Source organism: Astyanax mexicanus, chromosome 10 (assembly GCF_023375975.1).
Source record: "Astyanax mexicanus isolate ESR-SI-001 chromosome 10, AstMex3_surface, whole genome shotgun sequence".
In the NCBI taxonomy this organism is placed as follows: Eukaryota; Metazoa; Chordata; class Actinopteri; order Characiformes; family Acestrorhamphidae; genus Astyanax; species Astyanax mexicanus.
The window spans coordinates 3,969,049-3,981,567 of NC_064417.1; positions in this window are offsets into that span (position 1 = coordinate 3,969,049).

Genomic DNA, 12,519 nt, shown 5'->3' on the forward strand with positions numbered 1-12,519 from the left:
AATTCTATTGGCAAAAACTAGACAAAACATATGTAAATTATTGAGATGTATATGCTTCTATAAAATTGGCAATTTAGGGGTAAGATTTTTTTTTTACCATTACCTAAAAATAAGCGACAGCAAAGTCTCAAAATTATTTGAGATTAGAAAATAAGACTTAAATAAATAAAGGTCACAAATAACAGTAGGATACGTATTACAGTAATAAACATCGTTACATGATGAATAAATTGATACTAGTTGAGACATTATTAAACATTACTAAATTTTAATGCTTAATAATGGTAGAAATAATAATAAATTGAGTTAAATGGTTAGTTAAATGATTTTGTAATGGTTAATAATGTCTTAACTAATGTATTTTTTTTATTAGTTGAGACTTTCTGTAGTAAGTAGTGTTAATTAATGTACCTCACTTGTAAAGTGTCACCAATAAAACAAATTTTCACTTTATTTTCACTTAAATTTGGACACAATAATCAGAATAATTTGACGAGTAACTGTGCTTATTTTAAATTCTCAAAGGACTCAAAATAAGGTTAAAAAAATCTAAGTAAGACTGATTAAGATATTTATTCTTTTTAAAATAAGCAAAATAATTGTACAGTTCCAATGCATAGTAAGACAAAAATAATATTTATTGTCTTGAAATTAGATAATTTCACTTGCTAAGATTTAGTTTATCAATTAGTATTATCCATATTATTAAGCATTTACTTCTGAAAATAGGTTAATTTTAATAATCTTTATTAAAAATATGCAATTTCATTTTTCCCTCACTGTTGTTAACCAATAACCAAATTTTAAACAATCAACTAATGTAAAAATGCAGCCTCTGGTAGAAAAAAGTTGGGACAGTATTTATTTGTAACAGAATTTGATATAAAATGTTTTCACCACAAAGCCTCAATGGACTGCGCTACATGTGAGATCAATAGGCTATACAGAGAAGACGTCTAGACAGTTTCTGTTGGCTTTCAGAGTGAGTTGCTGCTGTATTACTGTAGTTACTGTAAATTCAACAATATGGTGTGAAACAACAATCTAATGTCCTATCAGTGTCTTCTCTACCTGTTCACATGTCCATGACAAAGTCTTCACAACCTTCCACCACCCGTCTCATATCTCTCCTTCCTGTCTCCAATTATCAGAGAAGGAGGACTGGTTTCCTGCCACAAGCAGAAGCCCCCTTTCCTCTCTTCCCTCTCTTCATTTTTTTCTCCTGAATAATCATGTACAGGGGTTGGACAATGAAACTGAAACACCTGTTATTTTAGTGTGGGAGGTTTCATGGCTAAATTGGAGCAGCCTGGTTGCCAATCTTCATTAATTGCACATTATTGCACCAGTAAGAGCATGAACAGTGTGAAGGTTCAATTAGCAGGGTAAGAGTTTTGCACAGTTCTGCTCAAAATATTGCAATGCACACAGCATTATGGGTGACATACCAGAGTTCAAAAGAGGACAAATTGTTGGTGCACGTCTTGCTGCCGCATCTGTGACCAAGACAGCAAGTGTTTGTGATGCATCAAGAGCCACGGTTTCCAGAGTAATGTCAGCATACCACCAAGAAGGACCGACCACATCCAACAGGATTAACTGTGGACGCTGTAAGAGGAAGCTGTCTGAAAGGTATGTTCGGGCGCTAACCCGGATTGTATCCAAAAAACATAAAACCACGGCGGATCAAATCACGGCAGAATTTAATGTGCACCTCAACTCTCCTGATCAGCTGATCACATGATCTTCCCCTTGACTTGCATGAAAACCTGGAACCACACCGGCCCCTTTATAGAAAAGGCTGGACACACCTGAATCAAATGAATGTAGTATTTGTAGTCAAGGTGAGAATTACAGGGGGAACCTGAACCCCCCCCTCCCCCCCCCCCCTCCAAAAAAGCATGTATACTGTATATCATTTTTATTTATAATGTTACGATATTACAATAAATGTACAGTATCCAAGTCTGGAATCATTTTGTAATATTTTGTAAATTAAATGTTTTAAGGTAAAAAAAAAACTACTACTGACAAATTTTATTTTTTTTGGGTGGCCCATGCCTTTAATGCATTTTATGCCTTTAGCATTGTGTTTTTATTATTTATTTACTTAAAAATATAATACTGTCAATAATTGCTCAATTTAAATAACATTTAATAGATTTATTTTTGTATTCAATTCAATTCCATAGCATACATCCATAGCTTACACCAGGAACACAGGCAAGATTGGAATTGTGGCACTGGTCTTGGAGGGTCCCCTGGTGGAAGTTTTAACTCTGTAGTAAAAATGTATCATGAATTTAGTAGCCCTAATGCCCTAACCATACACTAGAAACCTTGAAAATGTCATTAGCTACACAGATAGCTTTTATGACAACTAGCATGATGTATTAGATTACTGACAGCTGGAGAATCTGATATAAATTCCAGTGATTTTCAAAATATCATAATAATATCATATATATATATAGCAGAACGACTAAATATCTATATTGATTTTGTGCAGCCTTAGTATGAACAACCATTACATTGATAAAGAAACTTTACATTTTACAAATTTATTTCAACCTATAAGGCTTTTTCTCAAACACCTGCTTCTAATGGAACCAAAAAATCATTAAATTAAATACTATTTAATATTAAATTTGATTAAAATACTGAAGTCGGACTCTCTTTCATCTAAAGTCAATATGTCATTACTTCACAAAAATGTGAAAATCTTAGAATCTCAAAGCGTGAGACAAGACAAGACAAAACAAGACAAGACATTACATTATTTCCCATCATGATCCTGAGAAAAATGACGAGAAACTGTGGAACAGTGGAGCAGAAGGAGAAGCAGTTTTTGGCCACAGCTGCTCATGTGTGATAATTTATTTATCAAAAATAAAACAAAACCAAACAAAAAAAAAAGTCCTGCTGAAAATGGAAGGACAGCTGCTTTCTGTTTGATGCTGGATAGAAAGAGCTCACCTATTGGTTGCTCAGTATTATGAGCCAAAACTAAAACAGTATTAAATGCAATTAATTTTATCCGAGCATCAAGTTAAGAAAAAGACTTGCTGTTCTGACAATATACAGCATTTCCTGCCCCCAGAAAGTCCCAGAATCATTTGTGTTATCTTTTACTTACATATTACACTCAAAGCTGCCAAGTTTAATTAGTCTGATCTGCAAATTAACCTACTCCATTATTTTTGAAAGGTATATAGAATTTATATAATTATATATATATAATAGAGTAATAGAGTAATAGAGTATAATAGAGTTATAATAGAGTTGTATTTAATGAAGTATTTTCTTTTTACTGTTTTCTTTATAGGTCAGGGATGTCAAACTCATTTCAGTTAACCGTCCCCGCTTTACACACAGTCCAGTGTCAAGGGGGCCGTACAGATTTCTATTGGAAAACCCAACACTGTGTGCTCTTCTATAGATTTTTTTTTATTTAATAAGGAGGGATTTAGCATCATTAGCACATTCTGGCTCAAGTGTGCCGCTAGTTGAGTTGTCCACCTGACTGACTGACCAACACTGATCTCAGATCTACACACAGACTTGATTTTATTTATAATATAATAATTTCACCGTAAACAATGGTTAATGTTTATAATGAATGTTCAGTGTTTGTTTTAACTCTCTATAGCATGATGTTGCCCTCAGGCAACAAACCATCCAACATTATTACCTACACTATTCCATACCATACCTTCTCTTTTATGTATTTCTTTATTATTCTTATTAATATAATGTTATATATCTACATAATACATATCTACATCCAGTAGAATGAGACATATAAATGGGTCATAAATTAAAATATGTGTACTTGCAAGAAAATGCAAAGAAATACTTTTTTTTTTACTTTTGTTAAGGGCATCATGATGAAGCAGTGATGCTTGTTGTCAAAATTAAAAAAAAAATCTAAAAATGTTCTGAAAAAAGTTTACAAAAATTGTTATGAAGGCTTATATTATTTATAATTCGATTTAGATTTACTTTAGTCAACTTTTGATTGATATGTTTTTTTTTTTATTATTTTCTTTATTTTTATTTGTAAGTTTTTTTGCTGTAACTTTGAGTAGGAGAGTGATGTAATTTAAATCTTATGTATGTCCTGTACATGTGCATTTTGTTTACAAACTTTAAAAAAACTACTTGCCTTGACTTCCCAAAAATATAATTCATACCATAAAGGGTTAACCCATAACCCAGTTAATGCTTATTATTGATTTGATTACTCAGGTCAGTAGTGTTGGATGCGGTGAATCACTGAAATATACCAGTTCCCTGAAAAATAGTAAAATCTCAGGGGTGGGTTTTGTGTCCTCTTGGGTTCAAAGTGCCCATTCTTGTGACTTAAGACTGACCCCTTGAGGTCACATCCATGCAAATGCACATCTAAATGTTACAGCATTTACCTTTATTCACTTGTTAGAAGATTCTTATTTAATGTGTCTTAAATTAAATAAGATGCTTAAATGGCAGCATTTGCACTCAAGCAGTCACGCAGTGGTACATCTCTTGCATTTATTCATTAAGGTAATAATCAATTCAGTTTATTTATAGTGAAAGTGATGTTAGAGTAGATTTATTCATGTTGTTCACTTTTAACATTCATAAACTAAACTCTTAGGCCAGATTAAAACTAAATCAGATTTTAAACCCAATAGTAATAGAAGCATTTAAACTTTAAACTGAAAAAAACAAGTTTTCAGTATTAATAATACTAATGGAATAATAAAAATGTTTTATTTAAAACACTATAATTTTTTTTCTACCATTTTACCAGCGTTTGATTCCATCTTTTTGCATTCTCACTTTGCAATATGCAATTTTACTGTCCTGTTAAAAATATTTGTACTAATATCAATTAATCTATTTTATGTATTAAGTATTAATATTGTATTTTAACAACTTTCTTTTTTATGTATTTAAAAAATGATATAAAAAATGTATTTGAGTTTTCAGATCAATTGTTGAGCTGAGAAATTGAGAGCAATTAAATGTAACTTTTTAACTGATACTTTTTACAGGATTTAAATCTGTTTGATCTGTTACATAATAAGTTGTTAACTTTATTTCAGTTTCTCCTCATTCAGATATATGAGAGATTAGTCTCATAAGACCATATATTCTGTAACTCCCTGATGGCATAACAAGGACATTTGCTGAGTGAACAGACATCACTTTATAAGGTCCCAAACTAGCCAGTAAGAGAGTTTTTTTTTTTTTTTTTAATTACAGCTTAAATTCAGACAAATTACAAATATACAGCTCTGAAAAAAAAAATTAACAGACCAATTCAGCTTCTGAATCAGTTTCTCTGATTTTGCTATTTATAGGTTTATGTTTGAGTAAAATTAACATTGTTGTTTTATTCTATAAAGTACAGACAACATTCTCCCAAATTCCAAATAAAAATATTCTCATTTAGAGCATTTATTTGCAGAAAATGAGAAATGGCTGAAATAACAAAAAAGATGCAGAGCTTTCAGACCTCAAATAATGCAAAGTGTTCAGAAATCAATATTCGGTGGAATAATCCTGGTTTTTAATCACAGTGTTCATGCATCTTGGCATCATGTTCTCCTCCACCAGTCTTACACACTGCTTTTGGATAACTTTATGCTGGTTTACTCCTGGTGCAAAAATTCAAGCAGTTCAGTTTGGTGGTTTGATGGCTTGTGATCATCCATCTTCCTCTTAATTATATTCCAGAGGTTTTCAATTTGGTAAAATTAGAGAAACTCCTCATTTTAAGTGGTCTCTGTATATACAGCATTTTTAACTGAGTTGTAGTTTTACAGTGCTACGTCTGTATATTCTGTCTATTTAAACTCAAATCTTAAATAATCTATCTGAGACAACCTGTACACCTACACACACCTGTACACATTCATGCAGTTATCTAAACAGCCAACTGTGTGGTAAATATGCTATACATTAAATCCTGCAGATACCATATGGTCCAAAAGCTTCAGATGATGCTCACATCATTCATCAGAATAGAAACAAAAAAAAAAACACTCAAAAAGTCATTTTAAATGTGTGGCATGGCTGTTGGTGCCAGGCTGTCTGGTTTGTGTATTTCTAGAACTGCTGATCTCTTGGGATTTGCAGCTCTACAGTCTCGAGAGTTTACTCAGAATGCTGCAATAAAGAAAAACACAGCCGGTGAGAGACAGTCCTGCACTGGGGGAAATGCCTTGTTGAGGAGAGAGGTCAACAGAGAACAGCAACTCCAGCAAACACATTTACGCTGCGGCAACACTGTGACACCCTGCTGTTCTGGTGCCAACATTGTTGTTACAACCTTAAAAACCAGCGCTGTCAAAGTTAAAAAGTGTTAAATCGATTCATTTAGAATCGGTAACACAAATCTATGGGGGTGAATTTTGTGCCAAACATTTTATACAAAAAAATAACAAAAAAATGCAATCAATTTTTTTAAGAATTGAAAGGTAAAATTGTATGATGCAAATTCAAAAGAGATAAAAAATATATAGCAAATATATATTTTTAAATATACTTGGTAACTTTATTATGCTTTGCAGTTATTTGAAAATTATTTCAGTTTGGATTTTGTCAGTTTTTGCTCTTATTTGTGTGTTTTTGTGAATTTTCTGTGGATTTTTATTTTATTTTTCTGTTAAAGACTTTTGCTTCTGGAATCTCTCCTTTGCTTCTCCTTTAGTTTTTTGCTTTTTATGTTTGGCATAGTTTTGACTCCATACGAATCAGTAACATGTTAATCTTTGTTTTAACCCTTGTGTGGTGTTCATGTTTTTGTTACTCGTTTACTTTGTTACTTGTATTTAATTCAGCAAAATTAAGCAATTTTACATTAAAATGCTTTACACATGCTCGCTTCACCTAAATTTCAAGCAACATAAACAGCTTACATGGTTAATATTTGCCCTTTACCTTTCTTATGTTACATTTCTTTCAAAAAGTGCTACTCTTTTTTTTATTAGTTTTTTTTTATAAAATGTAAAAGAAAATGAATTAAACTCAAGATATGAGTAGAAAATTTGTTTAGTTTCAAATTTACAAATAAAGCAATGTTTATTAGCCCTTGGCCAAACATACTGTATGTAATATAAATGTGTAGGGGGGGGGGGGGGGGGTGTACAGTGTGTGTTTATTGAAAATGTGTTTTGATATGTGTTTTTCACAAAAAATGAGCCAATGCCAATGAGTTTGAGTTAGAAAAAAATTTTTTTAGTATCATTTGATGAGAAAAGAAAACGGGTACCACAGACCCGAACAACACACAAGTTTGACCCCAACCTCCGCCATTATCTGCCCCACCCCATCTCAGCTGTTAAACACCACTTTAGAACCACACGGGGGGACCTAGTGAACTCCCTGCAGAACTTACAGCTGGACTCGCACTTAAAAAAAAACACAGCAAAAAAGAGTCAATAGTAGCGACGCTGTTTTCTCAGTTCTTTTTCAAACACATGGCAAACATGTTATGTGCATTAGACAAAACAGTGCTACCATGGGACGGGAGCTGTAGTGTGAATTGCAAATTATGTATGAAATATCTGTGCAAATGTTACACATTTGCTGGCGTACACCTTTATTTGTTTTAAAATATAACATATTTAGTTATATTGTAGCTACACTGAGCACAGACTCTCTCTGAGGCCCACAGATACCTGGCTCAAATTTGCCATAAACAGCTTGAATCCATGGACCCAGCCTGCCTTGTGTTAACAGTCCAGGAAGATGGAGGTGGTGTGATGGTGTGAGGAATGTTTGCTTGACACATTTCAGGCAAATTTACACCAATCAATCCTTATTGGAATGCTCAAGCCTATGAATATTGTTGCATCCAAACACGCACACAATTTATGGTCTACGTTTATCTTCTAATGGCTTTTTCCAGTGTGAAAATACACCATGTCTCAAACTGATCTGAGTCCAATAGAACACCTTTGGATGTGGATGGAAGAAAAGGAGATTTGCAGCATGAAAGTGCATCTGAAAAATGTGCAGGAATTATGGGATGGACCGTAAAGTTAATATCTTGTGAAATGTTTTGAGAGCAAAATGAGGCATTTACCCAGTATTCAATTTTTGGTGTACACTAATGTGGCATGTTCCATTCTTGTTCTGATGTTGTAGTGATGTTGTAAAATACAGTATATAGATCATTATACGCTGTTAAGAACAGTATACGCCCGGCTCATTCAGGTTGCCAGGTTGAGGACATTGAACCAATACAAAAGAGTGTAAAAGGAGTTGAGGAACTTTTGCATGGCAGGAGACAATCAGTCAAACTTTTTTTTTTTAGAGTTTGTACATTTTCACACGCTTATATGGATTTTTTTTTTTATTATTCATTCAGCTTGGGTTCCTGGGATCTGATGTTAAAAGATTGGCACCATAACCACATATACAGGCACATTCTGCTTTAATCTGAAGAACCTTTTAATTGAAATGAAGGTGTTAAGGGTTCTATATAGAACCATTGTATTTACTAAAGCCTTGAGGAACCATATACTATTTAAGTTCACAATGTAGATTAAAACAAGAATGTAATTGTATATATAGTTTTTTTAAATGCTGAAATCTTTGACTATGAAACAATATCACAATATCAATGTTAATACATCTTTCCAAATCTAAACATAAATCAAAGTGTGTTCAACCTTAATATGGCGTTAATTCAGCCATTAATATGCGCAGTCCCAATTTCCTCCACATGCTGTTCCACATGTCTGTGTTCATTTGTAGCTCCGCCCCCTTGTTACCTGTCCGTAGATGTTTCCTGTTAGACATTGTGTTTAAAGAGTCCCCCTGTTCCTGGTGTTGAATGTTTTACGTCTGCCAGGTTGCACGTTTCTTTGTTTTCTCAGTCTATAGTTTTCTCCATATGTGTTTGTTTCTTTGTTTTCTTGTTTATAAACAAAATCACTCGCATTTGCGTCCGCTCTCGGCGTGCTCTCCTTGCTGCTGCATTCCTGACAAATGCAGCAAAACTCAAAAAGTTAAACAAGGAATTCCAAAAGCACAACATCAACAACTCAAGGGAAAAAATAGCAAAAAGTGGTAAAATGATTTGATTCTCATTGTCTGTACTTGCGACAAATTTTTATTATTATTATTATTTTTTTTTTTTTCAACATTTGGCACAAAATTAATATCATCAGCTGAGCCCATTCAAAGTAGCATGATCATGGCTTAGCGTTTTTAGCCAGCTGTAAATGGACATAAATTGCACAAATTACAGGGAACCACATTGTTTGCCGCAACACTGGAAAGGATTGTTAAAAAGTACAGGTTGTGGTTTTCTCATCAAATAGACGGGCTTTTATGAGCGAGGCCTTGTCAGCTGTCACGTATAAGAGGGAGGCTGTAAAGCAAAACTATAATGACATCATTGTAATGAAGCATCATTGATCTTGGGCCTGTTTAATGGAAAGCGGCCCAGCTTTCATCTCCTGCCAGCCGCTCTTTTTTATGATAACGCTGCTGTGGTCTCCTTCCCGACACCTTTATTGTTTACAGAAGGGACTTAGGAGGCCTTTCTCGTGTTGCTCTGTGTCCTTTACTCAGACCTGCTTTACAACATCAGAAAAAAAAGGTCTTGGGAATCATAGATGTGAACCCCTACTGCTCTGTTCACACCTTTCTTTTCTGTTAAATCTTACGGCAATCTAAACTCATTAATTAGCTGAGCACCAAAAGTTATTTCTTTAGTTTCTTGATTAGCTTGATTAGCAGAACTGTTAACTGCAGTACAGGGAGACTCGAATGTTGCCTTAACCCTTAAAACTCTAAGGACGGATTTTACAACCAAAATCGCACCTTGTCTTCTCAGCTTAATTACTCAGGAATGCCTTCACGCAAAATAGTGGTTTTAGAAAGAGTTACATCACAGAGCAGTAAAGCATCTGCAAGAAATCCATTGGGAAACACCTAAAAAATAAGATCTCCTTAAAAGTTCCATGTTTTATTCCACCATTATAATTCTATTTTTTTTGCTTAAAACACAATCAGCTGTATTTACTCTATTCCTTCTGGCGTCTCTGAGTAAATCACATGATGTCATCATCGCCACTTAAAGTGTTGAAAAAAGGATTTTTACCACAACAAAAAAAATATGTGCAATTTGCTTTTCAAACCAACAAATATTATTTACTTCTAGTGCTTCAAACATATTTATATGATGTTTCAAACCAAATAATATCAGTAAATGACCCAAAATAGTGTCCACAGAAAAAGTGTGAAACTACCTGCTTTACTCAAACTAAAGCTAGGTATGGTGAGCGCACTACTTTATATAGTTTTTCATTTACTTGTGAATTTTTTTAAGAACATTTTTATATTTATTTAGACTAAAAAGTTTAGTATATAATATTTGTTGTTATTATAAGCAGCTAAAAATAAATATCTAGTATAGTAAATCAGTTTTGTTATTAGCTGGAATATATTATTGGCCATATTGGCTCTAAACAAAATACTCAAAGGCATAGGCTGCTCTGAGTGTCAGGTTTTTAGTATCTACATGTATCCTAGATGGTGTGATTATCAAGAAAAATAACTCCAACTGATGCGCTCCATGTATTTTACCATTTGTGAATATATATATATATATATATTTTTTTTTTTTTTGACCAAAACATGGCCAGCTCCATGAAAATCTAACAATTCTTCTTTTATTTTACATTTTAAATGATTATATTTTTGAGCAGCCGTATGGCTTCTGGAGTAAAAGAGTTCAGGGCATGTGTCTGTCTGATATAATTACTGTGTTATAAGACCCGAAAGAACAAAAACAGAGAAAAAACACACCAAAACAGAATAGGGTTCTGTGCATAATTTGTCGAATGTCAAAATTCAGACCTTTTCTCTGGGCCTTTCAGCAAGTTACTTTTAATAAACATAACTCATGCTATGTGTGCTTTGGTTCTCTTGGCAACTGTACTTGGCACACTTCTCTTCCCTGCAGAATCAAACAAACTCAAAGGTTTTTTTCATTTAGTCAAAGCTGGTCATGACTAAAGTGGGAATACCATATTGCTTCAAGCATTGCCAAAATGTTTCATGATTGCTTTAAGGATTTTAGCCCTCGATTGATTTTTTTTTCCCTTTTCACACACAGGTGGGGAGTGAGCAGGTCTATGCAACTGCTGCAGTTAATTCATGAAATATGTGGAATTTATAAGACCCAGTAGGGTTTAAGGAGCAGTCAATGGAGGTCCCTGCATGTAAATGTCCACAAGATGTCGCTAATTTCATTAGGTTCACTTACACTATATTTTCAGGAGTATCTGCTGGCCTGCCTTGTGCTTGGTGATGTGAGGCTTGGATGGATTTGAGCTGCTCACCTATGGAAACTCTCCATTCCATGACTCTCTAAGTTTGGAGGTCTGTAATGATAAAATAGAAAATTACAGATAAACCTAATGTATCATTGTAATTTGCATTGCAATTAGATATACAGTATATATTGCTAAGGCTTAACCAAAATTCAAAGCACCCTTGTGTCAAAGCACTACATGGAGTGTAGTAAATTACTGAGAGAGTGCAGTCAGTGGTATGCTGTTCTCATAAACAGTGTGGTTAACATAGCTTCCACATACTGTCTGTGGTTCCTAGTTAACCACACTGCACTTTTATGCATATACAGACCAGATTAAACCATGATGTGACTTGTTAAACATGACAGTTTAACAGATTTTCCCACTTTCTCATCAAATTCTGAAATTTTATTTATTTCTAAACGTACTATATATTATAAATGAATAAATGATAATAAATTAGATTTTTTTTTATCTAAAGTTCTGCACATATTTTTGAGTATAAGGCTAAATTTGTGAAGGTTTAAACGTTAAAAAAGGCTGTTCGCTTGTTTTAGTCGAGAATAAGAGATAATCTGGGTACACTCAACCAAAAAAACATTAAAATCAGACATTGGAAAAATCAAATGTATTGCAAAAAAGGCAATACATAAGCGATGTGAATCCTTCTACTGAACCGATTCTTCAAAATAACTCAAACCAATTACTGTACAAATCCAGTTGTATTGAATCTATGCAAATTACAAAAAAATAATAGTTAAATAATGTTGCATAATTTCCATTTCATATCCAATTTAATGGATATGAAATCATGTATGTATATGCCATACTTTTAGACTTGGACTTTCTCACGTTAGACAAAAACATACAAATTATAAAAATAATAAATAAAACATTTCCCCAGGCTGTTCATGTTGTTTCTCAACATTATTTAATCAGATTTAAGCAGAGAAAAGTGAATCACTGTCTGAATCTCAAATGATTCACTACTCGCACTTATTAACCCTTTTAAACTTTGACATCATGTATTTCCATTTTTTAATGTTGTATTGCACATAACACTAATTGAGACTGTTGTGCATTAGAATAGAGCACGAACCTATGGAAGCCCATTTCCGCCACCTGAAGAAAAAAAAACGTCCTCAACTAAGTCATAATTATGAGATAGAAAAGTCATAATTATGGGATAGTAAGTCAT